This window comes from Dermacentor albipictus, chromosome 1, assembly GCF_038994185.2.
Source record: "Dermacentor albipictus isolate Rhodes 1998 colony chromosome 1, USDA_Dalb.pri_finalv2, whole genome shotgun sequence".
Lineage (NCBI taxonomy): Eukaryota > Metazoa > Arthropoda > Arachnida > Ixodida > Ixodidae > Dermacentor > Dermacentor albipictus.
In genome coordinates, this window is record NC_091821.1 from 341,390,698 (window position 1) to 341,410,771 (window position 20,074).

Sequence of the window (20,074 nt, forward strand, 5' to 3'; positions counted from 1 at the left end):
CCTCATGGTTCCACTGCATCCTCCTTGTGCTCTCTGCACTCTGCATTCGCTATTTCATACTTTGCTGTGCTTGTTCGCTCGGTTACAAAAGACGTTGACTCTCACCACAGAAATGGGCGCCCAAGAGCTGCGCTCTAAAGAAATGCAACTGAATTGCCCTGACACACTTTCTAGTACTTGCCTGCATTACCCGTGTAACAGATTTTGCATTGCAGCCTTACTAGATTGTATCATGTGTCGTAGCTGGGAATACTCTTGCAACACATTTATATTCTAGCAAAATTATCAGCATAAATCTTGCCTTTCATATCAGTACTAGGTAATGTTGCGCAAATAACAGCACAGCATGAATCCACAAAGTCGCAAAACCCAGCTTGCTTAACACGTGAGTGACAGCAGTATCAAAGGTCAAGTGGAACAACCACTTGACCTTTCGGTGCTGATCTCAGTGCAACCAAAAAGCTGATTTGGTACAACTATAAGCAGTTTTGGCGCAGTGTCGAATGTACATCAGAGCACCATATACTTAATGTTAAATGAAATAGTAATCAAATATAGCAGAGCCAGCTTATGCCCATCGATGCATCATTTAAGCTAAAAACATACCAGGCTAGTTTGAGTTATTTTTTCATACAATTCCTTTTCCTGTACGTGCGCATGTTACAAGTTAGCAGCAGTGCCGAAGGTACCACGCATACACAGGCAATATCCTTGCACAGAGGTGTATAGTTCCAGGCGTAACTGTGTTGACTAATGGCAAGACTACATTTTTTGTTTTTGCTTGATCCAACACAATATGTTGCAGCGATATGCGACAGGACCTTTGTGCACACGTCGTATACTGCAAATAACTGGCAGTTGCCGCCTATAACAGTAATAGCCACCCCAAGTCTGGTTATCCTAATCACATTCGGCCTTTCTATTTGCTGAGGAGTATTGCAGCCACCACAGTACTGTAGATGACTTGGGAGAGTGAGTATAGAGCTGCTTCTACCATTTCAACTTTCTAAATGCATTTGCATGATCACCACGCTTCAAGCGAGCAAAAAAAAAAAATGCAGAGTGTGGGGGTGGCGAGAAAATGGTCGCGGAGCAAGACTAAATTAAAGTAGCAGTGAAGACGCCCAGGGGTTTCTTTACTTCTAAAAGGCAAAGTGAACCTGTGCATTGGGTCCCGTGAAAGCCGTTCAAATTACACCCACAGGATCTGCTCTTCTGATCTTGCAGGATCGCAAGGAAGGCACCCCCTCAAAGCAAATTATTAACCAGCAGTTGGCAACCTCCCAGTCTTTCCCTTTTCTTCCTCCTAGCCAGGGTGTTACACAACTATTATGTCAGAATTGACATGACCACTGCTGAAAAAAATAAAAATAAGTTATCATCACTATTACTTAAATATAGATAGTACTGACCAATACATTAACAGGAAGCAATATTATTTTTCCATTGCAAACCGTGGTCAATCCCCCTTCGTGGTACGTGCCGTAAGTTGAAGGTGACAACAATGAAACATGGTTTTATGGCACAAATTTTGACGGGACACAGCAAGATACACAGGAGAAACGACAAACTTCTGATTTTTACTCTGAGATATGGGAACATCTTGCACGGGGTTGACAGAAAACCATTGCCACTGCACACATTATCTAACACGTTCACACATTTCATGCTTGCAAACTATATTTTCTACAGATAAAGCTCTTCCTTTTTGTCAAGTTAATGGACCCAGTGTTGAAACAAAATATGCCTTCTTTCTTTATGCATTAAGCCTCGTACAATTCCCTTGGACTCTGCATCCTAAATGTCCCAAGATTACATGTATTAGTAAGTGTTGGGGTACACCGACAGCTCTTACAACGATCAGCTAGGTTCCTCTCCCACTACAAAAGCCTGCACCGATGTGCGGTGCTCCCTCAAATGGTCATTGATGCACCTGCTAGTTTGCCAACTTAACACTTGCCACAGGAAAGCAGGATGCAGTACGGCGAGCAGAAAGCTAAGTTCGCTCTCATGAAAACAATGCAAAGAGACCTCACCATGAAGACCTTCTGCTAGTGCGTGCTGCCGAACATGGAGCTCCTATGGAGCTGCACCTCCAGCTTGCACTGCAAGCATTTAACTCATGGCACAGGCTTGATGCAACTTTCCACTAAAATGCAGTTGTGGAACAGCATGACATGGCCTTAACTTTCCGTTCACCATCTTGTTAAACATGAAAGCGAAGTTAAGAGGAAGCGTTAGCTCAGGTGCTCCTATCTAAATACATGTAAAAGGAGAACTCGTTCTCAGCAACCACTGCACCAAACTTGACGAGGTTCATTGTATTTAAAAGGAAAACTTCAAATGTAGTGACTGCTGGGTTCGAATTTTTTATTTAGGTCAATATTTTATTAAGAATTTTGGCGAAAATTGCTAATTTTCAGAGAACGAGATTGTGAAGTTTAGAACTCTAAATGTTTACGGGGTTCTAGCAAGTACAGACGCAAGCACAACCTGTAACTCTGCAACTGTAACGCAGCAGTGAAAAATATCACAATGATGTGAACTGCATCTAATAGTACATCTAAAGTGGACAAAATTGATGTTACACATGTATCTCAAAAAAATTTACTAATATGGAAATACAGCTTTTGCAGAACCCTTGTACACAACGCAACAAATTCATGCAAGACAAATTGACATATCAAATTTATCCATTTTGAATGATCCAATAGATGCCAAGTACAGAACCATGATATACCTGTTCCTGATTCAGAGCTATTCATTTGTAAACATTGCACTTCTATTTCTTTCGAACTTTTGAAAATTCTTTTAACAAAATTCAGGCCCTATATCGAAATTCCTCTTCCAACAGTCACTAGAATTTGACGCTCTCCCAAATGCAACAATTTTCATTAAAATCGGTCCAAGGGTTATCTCGGAAAAGAGTTTCTGCGTTTTACATGTATCTGAATAGGCCGCGTCAGAGTTGGACCCAAACTAATGCTTCCTCCCAACTTGTGACAGAGCCTTTGAGTGCCATGACAGACAACGCATCTTAAAAGTGGAAAAACTAATAACTATATGCCATAGCTCAAGCTGCACTGTACACGGCTCAGTGAACTTGACAGTAACAGTAAGAATAGGCAAATGACCAGCAAGGATTTTTTTTTTTATTGGAGACTTGCATGTCCCATTCACGTGGAGAGCCAAGTAGCTGGTAATCATTAAACCAATAAAAAACGTCACTGGACCATTGCAGCTAGAAGTAACACAAAAATTTTCTACTGGTCATCAAGAAGCAGCATAACAAGGTGCAGGGTAGACACCTTCTGAATATTGTAGTCTGAAAGAGTGCACCCGTCCTCCAACTGCTTGCCTGCAACGATCAAGACACTGCTGGTTCGGTGGATTACATTCCTTGTCCTGAATTTTAGCCTTCACATTGTCAATGGTGTAAGGTGGATAATTTTGCCAGCGAGTTTTTTCACGAAAATTTGCATGCCTCTACAGGGCCGCAAGACAAGGTGAAGGGTGGGCTCTTTTTGAATGTTTAATCCAAGAGTGTGCGGACCTCCTCGAGCTGTTTGCTGGCAAAGACGAGGCGCTGCTGGTGCGGAGAAATGCCTTCTTTGTCCTGAATTTCGGCCATCATGTTTTCAATTGTGTCACTCAGCTCGACCTCAACTGTGATTGTCATGCCAGTGAGTATGTTCGCAAGTATTTGCACACCTCCACGGAGTCGTAGCACAAGGTGAAGGGTTGATTCTTTCTGAATGTTGTAGTCCGAGAGAGTGCGGCCGTCCTCGAGCTGTTTGCCGGCGAAGATGAGACGCTGCTGATCGGGCGGGATCCCTTCCTTGTCCTGGATCTTGGCCTTCACGTTTTCTATCGTGTCACTCGGCTCGACCTCAAGTGTGATTGTCTTGCCAGTGAGCGTTTTTACAAATATTTGCATACCTCCACGGAGTCGCAGAACCAGGTGAAGGGTGGACTCTTTCTGAATGTTGTAGTCCGAGAGTGTGCGGCCGTCCTCGAGCTGCTTGCCAGCGAAGATGAGACGCTGCTGATCGGGTGGGATCCCCTCCTTGTCCTGGATTTTCGCCTTAACATTTTCGATTGTGTCACTTGGCTCTACCTCCAGAGTGATCGTTTTTCCGGTGAGCGTCTTGACAAAGATCTGCATGCCTCCACGGAGTCGCAAGACGAGGTGAAGGGTGGACTCTTTTTGAATGTTGTAGTCCGAGAGAGTGCGGCCATCCTCGAGCTGTTTGCCAGCAAAGATGAGACGCTGCTGATCGGGCGGGATCCCTTCCTTGTCCTGGATTTTCGCCTTCACATTTTCAATTGTGTCACTTGGCTCTACCTCCAGAGTGATTGTTTTCCCGGTAAGCGTCTTGACAAAGATTTGCATTCCTCCGCGTAGTCGCAAGACCAGGTGAAGGGTGGACTCTTTCTGAATGTTGTAGTCCGAGAGTGTGCGGCCATCTTCGAGCTGCTTGCCGGCGAAGATTAGACGCTGCTGATCAGGCGGGATTCCCTCCTTGTCCTGAATTTTCGCCTTGACATTTTCAATGGTGTCGCTCGGTTCAACTTCGAGCGTGATGGTCTTTCCGGTGAGCGTCTTCACGAAGATCTGCATGTTGGCCAATCTGTAAAAGAAATTAAGCACAGTAGGAAAGTAATGGTACAGAGTGGTCTTGGCACATCAGCAAAGATGGTGCCTACATCAGCAAAAATGGCGGCTAGGCCTAGCCAGCCCGCTTTCGAACAAGTTTCGCTAGGTTCTTGAAGAGGCATAATTAAACAAACATTCCGTATAATACTGGCCACTACAAACGCAACCGGCTTATTTACACCGGCGACTTGAGGAATACGCACGACAGACGAAAAAAAGCGACCGATGTTTACACCGCGGCAAGTGCGACCGGCCATATCCGCCACACCTAAATGTCGCGCGATGGATGCAATACCATTGCCACGCAAAATAAGCATCAGTGTACACATACGCAAGAGCTTGGCGACTGAAAAATTGAGCAGTGAGCAAGTGAAGCAAAACAGACGCTCTTCGAACAAAGCGGGCGACGGACTTGGTTGCGCGACCTCTGCGAGTTGCGGCACTTAACAAACGTCGCAATAGGCCTAAAACTAAAAGTGACAGACGCGCCACACATAGCTACTCCGCGAATCATAAAGACGCCAAAGAAATCCGAATAAATCGAAATAAAGGAAGGTTTTTAAATCTACAACGAGGTCTGCCTACCACTAGCTAGCACGCTGCCTGCGCTCGACCCGTACCTGCTGCTGGTCCAGTAAAATTTGGAACGCTCGCACTGACGGCACGCACAACGAGTCTCGAGACTTTACTCTGCGTCAACTTCGTCGGTGCAGAAAACGCGCTAAAAGAGCTGCCTTACCTTCTGCCAGCATGTACACGAGCGCTGCAAGTGCAGACTTAATGCAAATGTTAGCTTTCAGCGGGCAACCACAAATCAAGCAAGAGTACAAAATGCATTCTGGCCGAGGGAGAAAACGTCGCAGCCTACGATTAGTAAGACGAGGGACGCTCATTTCAGGCATCGCCCGACGTTTGTGCGCAGGCGCGAGTACGTACTACGGGTCAGTTTCCCACAATAATTTATTGTATGAAACTCTATGCTAGGGGTGCGATAGTGAAGTATTGGGGGATTCTGCTCATAACGACGTTCGCTTTTCTTAGATCCGTTGCGACAGAAACTCCAGCAAACTCGCCTCGTGCGGTCCCAGGGAAAACCTTAATAGGGACCTTAAGAAAAGCGAGCAAGGAATGTTGATTTGTTGTCCCCTTCATAACGACCCAGGTGGTCCCCAGGCGGACCCCCTATATGCTAGGAGGACCTGAGCGGACCCAGGAAAGAGTGGCGACGGAAGGGAAAGAATGGTAGTTGTCTGTGGAACCCTCCCACCTCTAAAATAAATTTCTGGTTACGCCACTGGCATATATAGTATGGCAGAAAAAATAGACAAAAAATGTCAATATAATGTTTACAAATTTAACAATATGTGCCATCCAAATCCAGCGTCCAGTGACCGCTGCTTTGGAGAAAAAGAAACAAATCTGCAATGTTACTTGCGTGGTTTGTAAGGAGCAACTTTGAATTTGTCTGCATTGAACTCTATGAACACGACAAAGCATGACCAGCATGGCCTTCAAGTTCTTTGCTCAAGGGTGCATCCGAGAGACAGAGACAAAGGACACTTGATATTTTGAAAACTATAGGTCTTCCTTATATGATGAGGATGGTGAGCTACCGGCACTTTTTCATATCGGGTATATTTACTTCTAACCTATTTCTAGCCTATTTCATGGGCCAACCCCAAAGACAGTGCAGTCAAAATATAAGTGCCACTGGGAATGTGCCCCGCATACCCATATGTGCCCCATAAACACAGTAACCCTAAGGTTACTGGGCATATACATGCTGTGCTTGCAGATACTGGGTATGTGCAACTGGGGCCACTGGGTATGTGGTACATGTACGACTATGACGATAACTCATGACAAAACTTTCTTATGCGATTAAACCTCTAGTTGACGTCGATCAAACCGTAGAGTTTCTTGTCAAACATTGTCACTCCAGTGCATGTGGCTCTCACAATAAGCCATATTGTTCATACACCCCATTCTATGTCACCCCCAACTCACCCATGAAGATGCTTTCATCGAAAAATTCAACTAGACATTGTATCGCATTGATCCGGGGGTTGCTGAACAGGTGGCTATTGCTCTAGTACTAATTGATTTAAGAAGAGTTTTGGTGTTTAGTGACTCACAATCTGCGATTAAAGCCTTCTCGAAAGGACTTGTTGCAGAATCGGCTAACAGACTGCTGCAGGGTAGGGATATCACTTCGCACAGTTACTTGGTTCCCAGCGCATATGGGGACAGTGAAGGGAGCCCCGCATAACCTCAACGAGGTGGCGCACAGGGAGGCATGAGGATTAGTGTTATCACTTCGCACACAGTTTGCCAGCGCATATGGGGACAGTGAAGGGAGCCCCGCATAACCTCAACGAGGTGGCGCACAGGGAGGCACGAGGATTAGTATGCCGTGTACTCCCTGAAGGGGCTGGATCTCCCGCTCCTGAGTACAGGGACCAACTGTTAACCTACAACGAAATCACCAAGCACTATTACTTAGGGCGCAGGGCATTCCCCCTGCCACATTCTAAATTAAATAGGCCACAGGCGGTTACATTAAGGCTTCTGCAGACACGAACATACCCTAACCCGGTCATCATGAATAAAATTAATCCGGACTGTGGGGTTTCAGTCTATTGTAGTAAGTGTGGGGGTTAGCTCGATTTAGAACACATGCTTTGGTGCTGCTTGGTGTTGGCTGGTGGTGGTTCTCGAGGTGAACAGTGGTGGCAGGGATGCTGCACAGTGAAGTGCTGGCAGACCAACTCGGGGCTGTCCAGAGGGCCCGTGTGACGGCAGAGGGGCTTGGCCTCTATGTACCAATGTGGGAGCGGCCCGCATCAGTCCCAGATTGATCCCTCAGGACCTAAATAAAGTTCTTCATACCATACCATACCATACCACGGTGTCGCTTTCCAACTTTTTTATCAAGAACTGGGCAAGTAATATTACTAACTGCTACATTAACCTATCCAGACAATAAAATGCAATCTTGCTGCGAAATTTGAGCAAGAACAGAGTAGTATGTGGCAGTTGCACCCAAAATTGTTTTTGTACAACTTCAAGGGAAATACACACATCCCTGTATATAAGGCACAAGTGATTTGTCTTCATAGAAATAACCAAACAAGCAAACCAATACTAGAACAGTACTGATTGAGATGAGCATATTCACATAGTCATCATAGAGTGTACTAGAACAATTCTAGGCCCCTTTAGTCGTGAGCGTTTCTCTCATATGTTGCAAATGCATGTGCATGTGCACTTAGGAGCTTTGCCAACTCTCAAGCTGCCTGCTGCAACTTTGCCAAAGGAAGGACTTTCATCCTAGCCCACCGCATCTATGATAGTGCTTCGTCAATTCCTCCCGAAGTACAAATTGTACGGACCCCTAGGAGGGGGAGGGCTGTCCATGAAAATCTTCATGGAAACCAGCAAGCTAACGCTGTTGCCTGAGCGTACACCACCCTGGGAGAGAGAGACTGTGATGACGAAGAAGTGCTATTTTCTGCAATGAACACTCTAACCTACAGATTGACTCCATACCTTCCCAGTCCAACATCCTCCTCCAACACTACTGCCTCTACCTCCTTCCACACAAAGGTACTTTCCCTGTCATGGCAACAGCTAGGGAGATAATAAAGTTTATCGGAAATATTATAAAGAGGACGGACACTGGACAATATACGATATACATATAATGCTAACATCAGCTGGTTCTGGGGCACCTTTTTAATGTGATTTTACTGCAGTGAAAAAAAAAAGCTTATGATTATTACAATCGGAGAAGCATAGTCACTAGTGTTTAAGTGACGAGAAAAAGTAAAGTACAACTTCTTCAATAAATTGGTTCATCTTGCAGCGGTGCATACGTAATTATAAGCATTTCAACCTTAAAGCCACTCTAATTGTGTCACACTGCCACTTTCGATCGTAATCGAGCCTGATCCGCATCGAAATTTTCGAATGTGATTGGCTCCCTCTCACAGTTTGTACAAGGGAGCCAATTTCGACCTAGAAATTCAATCTGGATTGGACTCAATTGCAACCAAAATTGCACCATGTGACACCCGTCTTAGCATAAGCACAAGCCCACAGCTGCAGGCACTGAGTTCATTGCCTTGAAGAAGTACCTGTACAAGGTATACTTGATTGTGCTGCGAAGTACATTTAGAGAACTATTATTTAAATTACTATTTCTGAACATTCTTCCACTTGACATCTTGCCTTGACTTCTTACAGCAGAGTGCAGCACTGTCCTTTGACTAAAGCAGATGGAGGGCTGTCATAAAAAGTGTATCATAAAGTAACTGCCTCTTTTGAACATGTATGTTCAGACTACGAACTTTAGGGGATTAGATTTCTTACTGCCTGGTTTCCCTGCATTTACAGTGGTTAATATGTACTTCCCGAATGGAGTCAAGTGCCCTGATCACCTGTGGATTCATTGTCCCGAACTTGTTCAAATGAAACGCTACTGGCAGGAGATCTTCATTCTCAGCACAGTTCTTGGGAAACTAAAAAGGGATGTTTGTGGAAAGAGGTTGTGGAATTGGATGAATGATAACAATTTTCAATGCCACAATTCAGGACGAATTACTTCTATACGTGAGCGATTCTCGTCTGCATTAGACCTGACTTTCTCTTCTGCTCAGATGTCTATTTCATCATGGGACACCTTTGACAATGGAAAAAGTAGCGATCATTTACCCATTACATTTGAAGTTATGCTTTCTCATCGGGCTTCTATTGTACAGCATAGACGGCTCATTAATTATATAACTTATAAGCCAGCTATCAATTCAAGGGCATTATCGTTGACCACTTAAGTGGTGAACAAAAATACCCCTGAATTTATGGTCAACACTGTTTATCACAATTGTGGTGAACAGTGGAAGGCTGACTCGGTGATATCACTTTTATATTCTGCGATTCAGCCTGCTGAGTTTACGGTTATATCTGGCAGCTCGCCGTCAAACTCATCTTGGTGGAATGAAGCATGTACACTGGCTTATAGCCGAAGAAAAGCAGCTTGGAAAAGTGTCCAACATAATCATTCACTGAAAAATTGGGTTGGCTATAAATTCTATATTAGTTAAAGATGAACAAAAAAATGGACGGCATTCATCTCTGTCAAAACCAGAAAGAAGATAACTACTTTTTAGGTTTTTATGAAGCAAAAAATATCTTCAACAGTCTGTATAGTCGCATTCGGCTGTTCTGTCCCCCAAAGAAGTGGCAGACTCACTAGACGTTATTGCAAAAGGGCTTGAAGCATGCTTTTCTTTTCAGTGCCCTAGATCTAGCTAGGAGGTGTATTAGTTTAACATATGAGAAGTAATCATGACAACATTGTAGAAGTAACCATAAGGGAATTATCCAGTGTCATCTTAACTGCACATCAATTGGCTCCTGGAATAGATCCAATCACAACAGCTATAATTAAATTGTTATTTAACTCTTTCCCTAATGAGCTTTTGAATATAATTAGCTGTTAACTTCAATATACATGGATCCCGGGCTCTTAGATAATTGCAAAAATTGTGCTTTTACATAAATATCAATACCCCGGGGTATGTCTTGGACAACATTCAGCCAATTGCCCTTACATCGAATCTAGTCAAAATAATAGAAAAAGTTATTAATGTCTGGCTCAATGAATTCACTTCTTCCCCGAGTATTCTGTGCTCTAGACAAATAGGATTTAGGCCTCAATCTTCCATATGGTCAGCTCACATTGATTTAGAAAGCCATATTCGACTCACAGGACTATCAGAAGATGTATCAGGTTTGGTAACTTTAGATATTGCAAAAGCATATGACAGTGTGAAGCATGGAATTTTATTTTTTGATTAACGAGCTGTGCTGTTCCAGATTATAGTCTGGAACAGCACAGCCTGCTTTAATCAAAGGACAGTGCTGCACTCTGCTGTAAGAAGTTTTTTTGTTCATCTTTAACTTGTATAGAATTTATAGCCAACCCAATTTTTTCGGTGAATGATTTTGAAGACATTTCCACATAGCTTTTCTTTGGCTATAAGCCAGTGTACATGGTTCATTCCACCAAGATGAGTTTGATGGTGAGCTGGCCTGGATAGAAGAGTTCCTTTCTGATAGACAATTCTTTCAATGATGGGGTTACATCAGGTACATATAAACAAATGAGAGGTGTACCACAGGGATCAGTTCTTACTCTGCTTTTGTTTATAGTTTGTTATCTTCTGTCCCACTTCAGCAGGATGTGAAACTCTATCTCTATGCTGATGACATTGTTTTTTTCTCCTTATCACATGATATCAATATGTTACACCAAAGTATGCAATCTTATTTGTCTGCACTCGAGTCCTGGCTGTACAGAAAAAAAGGGAAGTTAGGCAAAGTTAAGGGAAAAGGACAGATGTATTTTTTCCCTTAATGTCAAGAAATGCTTGTTACTTGTGTTTCCATTGTCAAATTCCATTTTCATTTCTCTTTTTCATTATCGAAATGAAACGATACTGCAAGTTGCAGCTTTGAAGTACTTAGGGATAACATATAATGGCAAGCTAAACTGACAGCAGCAAATTGAAACAAATGCTAGTAAAGGAGAAGGTGCAATGGGATTGTTGTGCCATTTCATTAATAATAAAACAGGTATGCATATGGCTACGTTGCTGACGATTTATAAACATCATGTCTGTCCCATTCTAGAATTCAGCTGTGTCCTTTTTTCAAGATGTGCAAAATACAAGCCATAACCTTTAATATTAATAGAAAGGCGAGTGCTGCATCTTTGTCTTGGGCTGGCAAGTTTTGTGGCAAATGACGTGCTTTATCTGGAGGCAGGAATACTACTGCTTGAATACAGATTTAAGCATCTTACTGTCCCGACTTCACTGAGGCTTTACAATGCATCCTTCTCTCATTTTTAATCTGTTTTCATCAATTCTCCCGATTTGTTTTTCAGAGCAGGTCAGCGGTGTTGCCGACAACCACAAGTTGTTTTTGTTCAGACGCTGTTATCAAAACTTCATGTTCGGCTACACTGCAGTGCCTGATTTCTCCAAAAACAAATTCATTAAAGGTGAAACTGACTTTTGATGATATTGAGAACTTTTAATAATCAGTCACACCTGCTGAGTATATTTTTGTCTCTTGACAAAGACAATTTGTCTGAAGTCCACTTTGTCTGGGTCCTCTAGCTAGCTATCACAGTGGAATCTTTTTAAACGAATCAACTGGCTCACTTGCATCGTCATCACTAAATGGCCCAGTTTTAAATATTCTTCCTGCTTTTACAACAGGACCTACATTTAAATGCCTTTTATTTCTAAATTGTTATGAATCATGGCTACTTTCTGCAGATGATTTTTGACATCTGAATTTCCAGTGGAACACGAGCAAATGTCTTTAACAACAATGCTAAGTGACCTTATCAAACTTCCATCGTAGAGTTCCCCGCCCAAATTTTTTTCTTCATAGATTTGGTCTATCCATAACTAACCATTGCTCCTCTTAATTGTAATGATCTGGAATTTATGGAACATTTCTTTCTTCCTTAATTGCCGCTTCTTCTCCCTCTGCAGAATGTTCCTCATATTTCCAACTAGAACGCTGGGATTGGCACTTACTACACCAAACATTTTGTCCTTCGGTGCCTGTCAATTATGCACAAGCCATGAGTCAATGATTACTGCTATACACAAGTTCACTAAAGCGTCTGGACAGTTTCGCTGCTAGGGTACCGACAGTGGTTCACTTTATTTTCACTATATCCTAAATTTATGTATAGGCCCTCTAGAAATTTTTATTAGCATTTACTAGCCTAATAGTTCATTTTGAATGTTTGCCTTCACCCCTTTTGATATTTTGTTAGATGCTTTCTTCAATCAACCTAGTGTGGCCAACCCCCCATGAGGGTACAAGCCATGTTTTGAGGCAACAACAACAAAAGCAAAGCAGTCACTGGACTTTGGTAATGCTACTCTCTAATTCAGCAACTTTGATTTTGCTACCATTTTAGCATCTGAAAATGTTACATAGACATGTGTCCTTCAATCTGTGCCTCATTGTTGGAATCACTGCGACGCATTATTGAAGCACAGTGGTAGCATTTTGGGATAGAGTAACATTTAAAAATGCAGAAGTTCACCTTTGAGCTTGAGGGTGCAGTTTTTTGTTGTCAGGTCACTTTCAGCATGTGCTTGAAGATTCCAGAGTTAACAGAACCAATTCCATTCTGCAGCCAAATGGTGGTATGTAGTAAAACACAGTAGCAAAATTGTTAGCAGGTGGCATTACCCATAGAGGACACTGGAACAAATCATTGTGAAAATCAGAGGGCCGCATCAGGTTTACTCTGCTGGACCTGAAGAAAGGTTTCTGGCAGATGAAAGTGTCAGAATGTATAACAAAGTATCTAGCCTTCTGCACACCACCCAGAAGATAGAATTACTGCTTCAAGATAGTCCCTTTTGGCATCACAATAGCACCAGACGTTTTCCAACAAGTCTTCAGCAAAATTTTGGAAGGAATTCTCAGCAGCATTAACTCAATAGATGACGTCTTGATGTATTCAGAAATGAGCGAGCAGCTCGAGAATTACAACCACAGAAGTAATTATGGCCCTGAAGAATGCTGGAGAATAACTGAACAAAGACGAGCAAGTTCACTCCTTCCAGAAGGGTGTGCAGTTTTTGCAAAAGCTTTCATAAGTTAAGGGAACGTTCATCATATGGGAACCAGTGCAACAAATGTAAAAAAAACTTGGGCACATTGTAAGATGTGCCATTCCAACTGCCAAAGAGGGCTGAATGAAGTTAATGCCATTGATGACAAACAGGAAAACTTAAGAACTGTAGGTTCTGGAGCTAAAAAAAATTATCCAGTGCACATGTTGGAATCTGTTTGTAGCAAAGCTTTCATGAAGCAGGAACTTAAATGCTATAAAACTAAATCCAATGCATACAGTCATCTTCACTGTCATTTATGCAACATGTAATTTCATGCAATGTTTATGCACCATACCAGTCACAAATTTAATGTGCTCCAATGTGTGTGTGCTACACCATTCACAATCTAAGATGAGATGCAAACAGCTGTTCATGCGAACGTGCACTGATACATTGACGCAGTGATGTCACAAGGATGAAGGTGATTTTTTTCGATGGAAGAATGGTGAGGACAGATGTATGCTGAGAGAAGTACAGTGCGAGAGACAATGCTAAGATTGACCAGTGTTTTTCGTATTTTATTCCTGCGTCCATGGTGTAATGAAAACTGGCTTGTGCACAGGGCTTACGTGACGTGAAGCATGCCTCTATCTCGCAAGACAGCAGCCACATTCAGGAAACTGTGGGAGAGTTCACTGAGAAAGCTTGGCTTTAAAACAAGGAGCAGCAATGCAATGCATTGTGCCAGGAGGAACTACAGCTCAGTAGTGGGTCCAAGGTTACAATGAAACTTGGACACAGGAACACAATGCCATGTTCTCCCATAAGAATGTCCAAGCCATGGGTCTGTACACATTTTTTCGTCACTAGCGTAAGGATTTTCCACATACAGCAACCACAACATTCGCATTCTTGGTGAAGTGAGGGATATGTGCGAAGGAATCCACTATTATCTATGAAATTGGCATTAGCTCCCTGAAGTTGTGATCATGCATTAGAGTATCTAATTCAGGATCTCAGTTTCACACCTATTGTGTTTTTACAGTGAAGCTGTATATGGCTAGCAGATACGTCCTTCTGTCGTTCGCATGTACTCCAAGAACTCCTCTGGCACAACCCCATGTGCATGCATAAAAAAGAGACGGTGACGTCAAAATCACTGTTGCCTACTTGGGAGCATCCTCGCTGGATTCTATGGCAGTCGGGCCAGGTAACATGACATCATGGATCGGAGTGAAAAGGCCTTGTGTTGTCTAGGTGGTGTTGGTTTAGCTGCACCAGTAGTGATGTCATTGCTCTCTGTCGTAGCCAAGCGCGTGCACAGCAGTTTCTCTCCGGCTCCGATATGGGTAGGCCATGCGTCGTACGTACTCCTGTGCAGCAGGCAGCTTTCCATCAGCAAAGCCACGAGCAGAAGTGGGAACGAGCTCCTCTACGCCATGCCAATGCTGCAGCCTGGGCACAAGAACAGGCTTGTGCAGCCGAGCGCAAGCAGCAACTGCATACCGAGGATCCGACAGCTTACCAAGCCGTCGTTTAATGAACCGTTGGGATTAACCCAGTCATAAACACTGGGGCCACACGTTTCAGCTTCGCTGGCTAACCATCTGTACGGAGTGCTTGGGCGGTGATTTTTTGTTTGATGCAGCGATTAACTGTGAACTGAAGCACAGATTATAGCATTAATTTCCATGCAAAAAAAAATTGTGCAGATATTATTTAGAATTACTTGTAGGAAGGGAAAGACAGTACATATGATGTAATGCATATGGCTCCATGGGTTGTGTGGTAAATAGTGCTTGTCTTAAAAAATTGAAAAAAAGACAAGTGGCATGAGACGAGTTTCTGTGCAAGAAGCCTACAAGACTTGTCATGTTGTACTTCCATTCACTTAGGGACGCAGTGTCATTCTTTCTTTAATAATGAATAATAATACAAGTGTCATGCAGATATGTTGCCACAACCCGGCATAATGGAGAGGTGTGGCGGCATTTCAAGGTAGCATTGTCGCTCGTACGTCATCATGTACAATCTGGCAGACGAAGCCCATTTTTTCGTACCTCAAAAGCATGATGGCTACTTTAGCCTGGCTTAGTATTTTCTTCCAAGTCCCTCTAACGTAGAACCATTTCCTAATGGACTCGCTCATTGTGTGTTTTCTTGCATCAAAGAACGAAAAAAACGAAAGTTTTAACGCCCTGAAACAGCACAGTGGTGATGCCATGGTGGAGTGTGCCAAGTTAATTTTCGCCATCTAAGTTACGTAGGGGTGCTGATAAATTCTTGGCTTTTCCCCCTTAAAGATGAAATAGAAAAAACGAGTATGGTGTTATATGACAGCCTAATATCGTAGTATGTAAACTGTGCAAATATCAGATGTTTTTTTCTCTTAGCGAGAAGCTGTGATGACAGGGGCTGTTTCACGTCATTGGAATTATGGGCCACCATGAAGTTTTTATTTAGCCACGGAAACCTGGCAGAGGACATTCATGCCAATATGTCACAAACACTGGGGGAGAATTGTCCTACTTACAGAACTGTCAAAACCTGAATATCTCATTTCAAGACTAGGCATTTCACCATTGATGACGAGCCCTGCGGCGGACACCCCGCAACGTCAACTGTAGATGGCTTGTGGGTCAAAAACCTGACTGTCCGGCATTATGGCACCAAAATTCAAGTGTGTGCACCAATATTTAAAATTAAAAATAAGAGCTTGATTATCTCTGTTCACGTATAACAGTCACCAATCTAATCAGCGTGGCCACAATTGTCTGTGTGTGGCTTCCTCCGTTTTGTTCTTTACCAAGCAATGCACACGTCTTACGTTTTGAGTACACCTGTAAGAACTTAAGATCTGTTGTTGAAAGCACTGTGTGCTTGTACAATCTGCCTTTATGTGTCCCCTCACGTCCTGCTTGCACAAGTAGTAGGCACCATACGTACAAGTGCATGTAGCTACCCCCAATTAAAGCATAAAACGAAGGAAAATCTGTGACCTGCATCTTTATGGTCCTCGGACCAGCCACAAAGATTATGTGCCATTAACCATACAGAACCAATGGCGATGTCTACGCAACCAAAAAAAAAAAGTAAAGCATTAAAATTAAATTTAATGCATGGTATGCGAGCACACAGGCTCTTTTGCCTTCATCCTCTTTAGTATATGCTAAAGCAACTCGTATTTCAATCATTGGCATTTTCAATGCAGACTTGCCAATAGTATACAAAATCTAAAAAACTTGTATTTGGGCTACCTTAATCTGGGACCACTAGGTATGCTACCAAGATGAAAGGGGTTACCAGCTCCTGTCCTCGTTCCCCCCCTCTAGTATTACACAGCCGTTATCCTCAAGGCAAAAAGCACTTGGGCGAGATCACACGTTTCAAAGAGAAGGAATGCAGGATGTGGCCTTGTCCTACACGCCTGCACAAAACATGACATGAATTAAAATTTACTGCTTTTTACCAAATATGCACGAGTGAATAACGTCCAACGCAAAACTACTGCGACAACTGCACTGACTAAAGGCCCAAACGACAGCAACACCAAAACATGCATAAGCTCGCCATTCTGCACTTTGTTACCAGGAAGCAAACTACTTGTGCCTGAGGTCTGAAACAAGTGCCTGAAGAGATTAGCTCGGAAAGCTAACCCCATGCCACTGCTCAAGCTGCACCTTCACGGAGCTGCGAACTTGGCAAAAACATTGATACGATGCAAATCTCCGGCAAGAAATTTTTATTGGCAGACTCGTGCCCTGTTCACGTGGACGCTGGCCGGCACGGAACCACCGATGGATTAAAAAAAAAAAAAAGGGAAGTCAGTCACCGGACCATTCCAGCTATAAGTAAAAAAAAAAAGTTCTACTGGCCACCACGGAGCCGCAGGACAAGGTGGAGGGTTGATTCCTTCTGAATGTTGTAGTCGGAGAGAGTGCGCCCGTCCTCCAACTGCTTGCCTGCAAAAATAAGACGTTGCTGGTCTGGTGGAATACCCTCCTTGTCCTGAATTTTAGCCTTCACGTTTTCAATGGTGTCGCTGGGCTCCACTTCAAGGGTGATGGTTTTTCCAGTCAGTGTCTTGACGAAAATCTGCATTCCTCCGCGCAGCCGAAGGACAAGGTGAAGGGTCGACTCCTTTTGAATGTTGTAGTCTGAGAGGGTTCGGCCGTCTTCGAGTTGCTTGCCAGCGAAGATGAGACGCTGCTGGTCCGGAGGAATGCCTTCTTTGTCTTGGATTTTGGCTTTGACGTTCTCTATCGTGTCGCTGGGCTCGACCTCGAGTGTGATGGTCTTGCCAGTGAGCGTTTTCACGAAGATTTGCATGCCTCCACGGAGTCGCAAAACGAGGTGAAGGGTGGACTCTTTTTGGATGTTGTAGTCCGAGAGTGTGCGGCCGTCCTCAAGCTGTTTGCCGGCGAAGATGAGACGCTGCTGATCGGGCGGGATCCCTTCCTTGTCCTGGATTTTCGCCTTGACGTTTTCGATGGTGTCACTGGGCTCGACCTCGAGAGTGATTGTTTTGCCGGTGAGCGTCTTGACAAAGATTTGCATGCCTCCGCGGAGTCGCAAGACGAGATGAAGGGTGGACTCTTTCTGGATGTTGTAGTCCGAGAGTGTGCGGCCGTCCTCAAGCTGTTTGCCGGCGAAGATGAGACGCTGCTGATCGGGCGGGATGCCTTCCTTGTCCTGGATTTTGGCCTTGACGTTTTCGATGGTGTCACTGGGCTCGACCTCGAGAGTGATTGTTTTGCCGGTGAGCGTCTTGACAAAGATTTGCATGCCTCCGCGGAGTCGCAAGACGAGGTGAAGGGTGGACTCTTTCTGGATATTGTAGTCCGAGAGTGTGCGGCCATCTTCGAGCTGCTTGCCGGCGAAGATAAGTCGCTGTTGGTCAGGCGGGATTCCCTCCTTGTCCTGAATTTTCGCCTTGACATTTTCAATGGTGTCGCTCGGCTCAACTTCGAGCGTGATGGTCTTGCCGGTGAGAGTCTTCACGAAGATCTGCATGCCACCACGGAGTCGCAGCACCAGGTGGAGCGTAGACTCTTTCTGAATGTTGTAGTCAGACAACGTTCGCCCGTCTTCGAGCTGCTTGCCGGCGAAAATCAGTCGCTGCTGGTCAGGCGGGATGCCCTCCTTATCCTGAATTTTCGCCTTCACATTTTCAATAGTGTCGCTCGGTTCAACTTCGAGCGTGATGGTCTTCCCGGTGAGAGTTTTCACGAAGATCTGCATATTGGCTCTGCAAAATAAATTGAAGAGGTAGTCAGGAAAGCAACGCAACAATGGGGTGTCGGCACTCAGCAAAGATGGCGCGTAGGCCTAATCAGCTCGCGTTCGAACAGGCTTCGCTGGATACTTAAGACGCACAACTAAAGGAAAATTTGGAATATACAAGATAACAGCATTCAGTAACACCCAAATTATTATTTGTTGAAGCTAAGAACACGCAGATGTGCCGGAACTACGTACTCCAAGACAACCGCACCCTGAAGCTGTAACAGCGCAATAGGCCTAACGAAAAACTGCCACTACACTGACAGACGCGTCGTAGCCTCATCGAGCAGTATTCCGTGAATTATCGAGAAACAAGGACCGTCAAGTCGAACTGATGAAAGATTTCGAAGCTACTGCGAGAGCGGCGTCCAATTAGCATACGGCTAGCCACCAAATCGGTCTAGTCTCGATCCTTACCTGCACGTAAATTTCAAACGCTTGCACTGACAGCACGCACTACAAGCCTCAAGAACGCACTCTGCGTCAATTTCGTCGCTGCAGGAAAACGCGCTCAGACAAAGAGTAGACTTACCAATTTGCAGGAGCACAAACGAGTACACACGGGCGCAGTCTCAATGCAATATGTCGGCTTCCTGAGGGCACAAAGGCTAAATAGGCCGAGGCAGAATACGTCGCAACCTACGATTGGTCAGACTGGGCCAGCAACAACGCGGTTTCGCCAACACCCACCAATCAGAGAACGGAGCTGACGCAAGTTTGTCCGCGTGATCGTTTTCGAGAAAGATCCAGCAACTTCAATGACGTCAGTTCGTGGTTTGCGCGCCATCTCTTAAGCAGAGGCGATAAGTTCCTGCGCATTGGTTTCGCAAGTTTTAAAGACCAAAAAACTACTTTAACGCTTTTATTTGAGAAAGTTAGCTGACCTAATGTAATTGACAATTTATTTTACTAGATACAATGCGCACTTTACATTTAAAAAGTTGTATTCAAACGCAGGGAGCGCTGGTGGCGCTGTTGCTGTTTACTTCTGAGAGGCGTTTCCGCGGTTTCCCCATCACGGGCCTCTTTTCGTTCGTTCAAATTCTTGAAGCCAAATCATGATGTTTCTCAATAGAGGAGGTGTATGATCATCGCTTCTTGATTGCGGAATCTGTTTCAAGTTTATAGACTTGTTGCTGAGATATAAATTTGGTAGCAAGCTTGTTCGCCAGTGTTTTTATCCAGCGGCCGTGGTTAAATGAAAACAAACGCTGACTGCGATGAATCACCTCTGCCGTCACCGTTGAGTGTGGCAGCGTTTGCACCGACCTGAGGGCGCTGATGGTTTGCGCAAGTCGTAGAGTAAAAGAACCTATGGCACAAGCAGCCGTTTCTGTCATTCTACGAATAATTAAATTGGAAGCCCCGTTTCCTTGAAACAATACGAAGCGACAGTGACCTCACGCGGGTAGGAGTGCGTCTTCGCAATTTGCTTGGGACAGTAGCGAGTTTCTTGCTACAGAAAATATGAACATTACAC

At 44.0% G+C, this 20,074-nt stretch overlaps 1 pseudogene; it reads right to left on the minus strand.

The window, feature by feature from the left end:
- Positions 1-3,130: 3,130 nt before the first annotated feature.
- LOC135907342 (polyubiquitin-C-like) lies at positions 3,131-19,285 on the minus strand (annotated as a pseudogene).
- Positions 19,286-20,074: the final 789 nt, after the last annotated feature.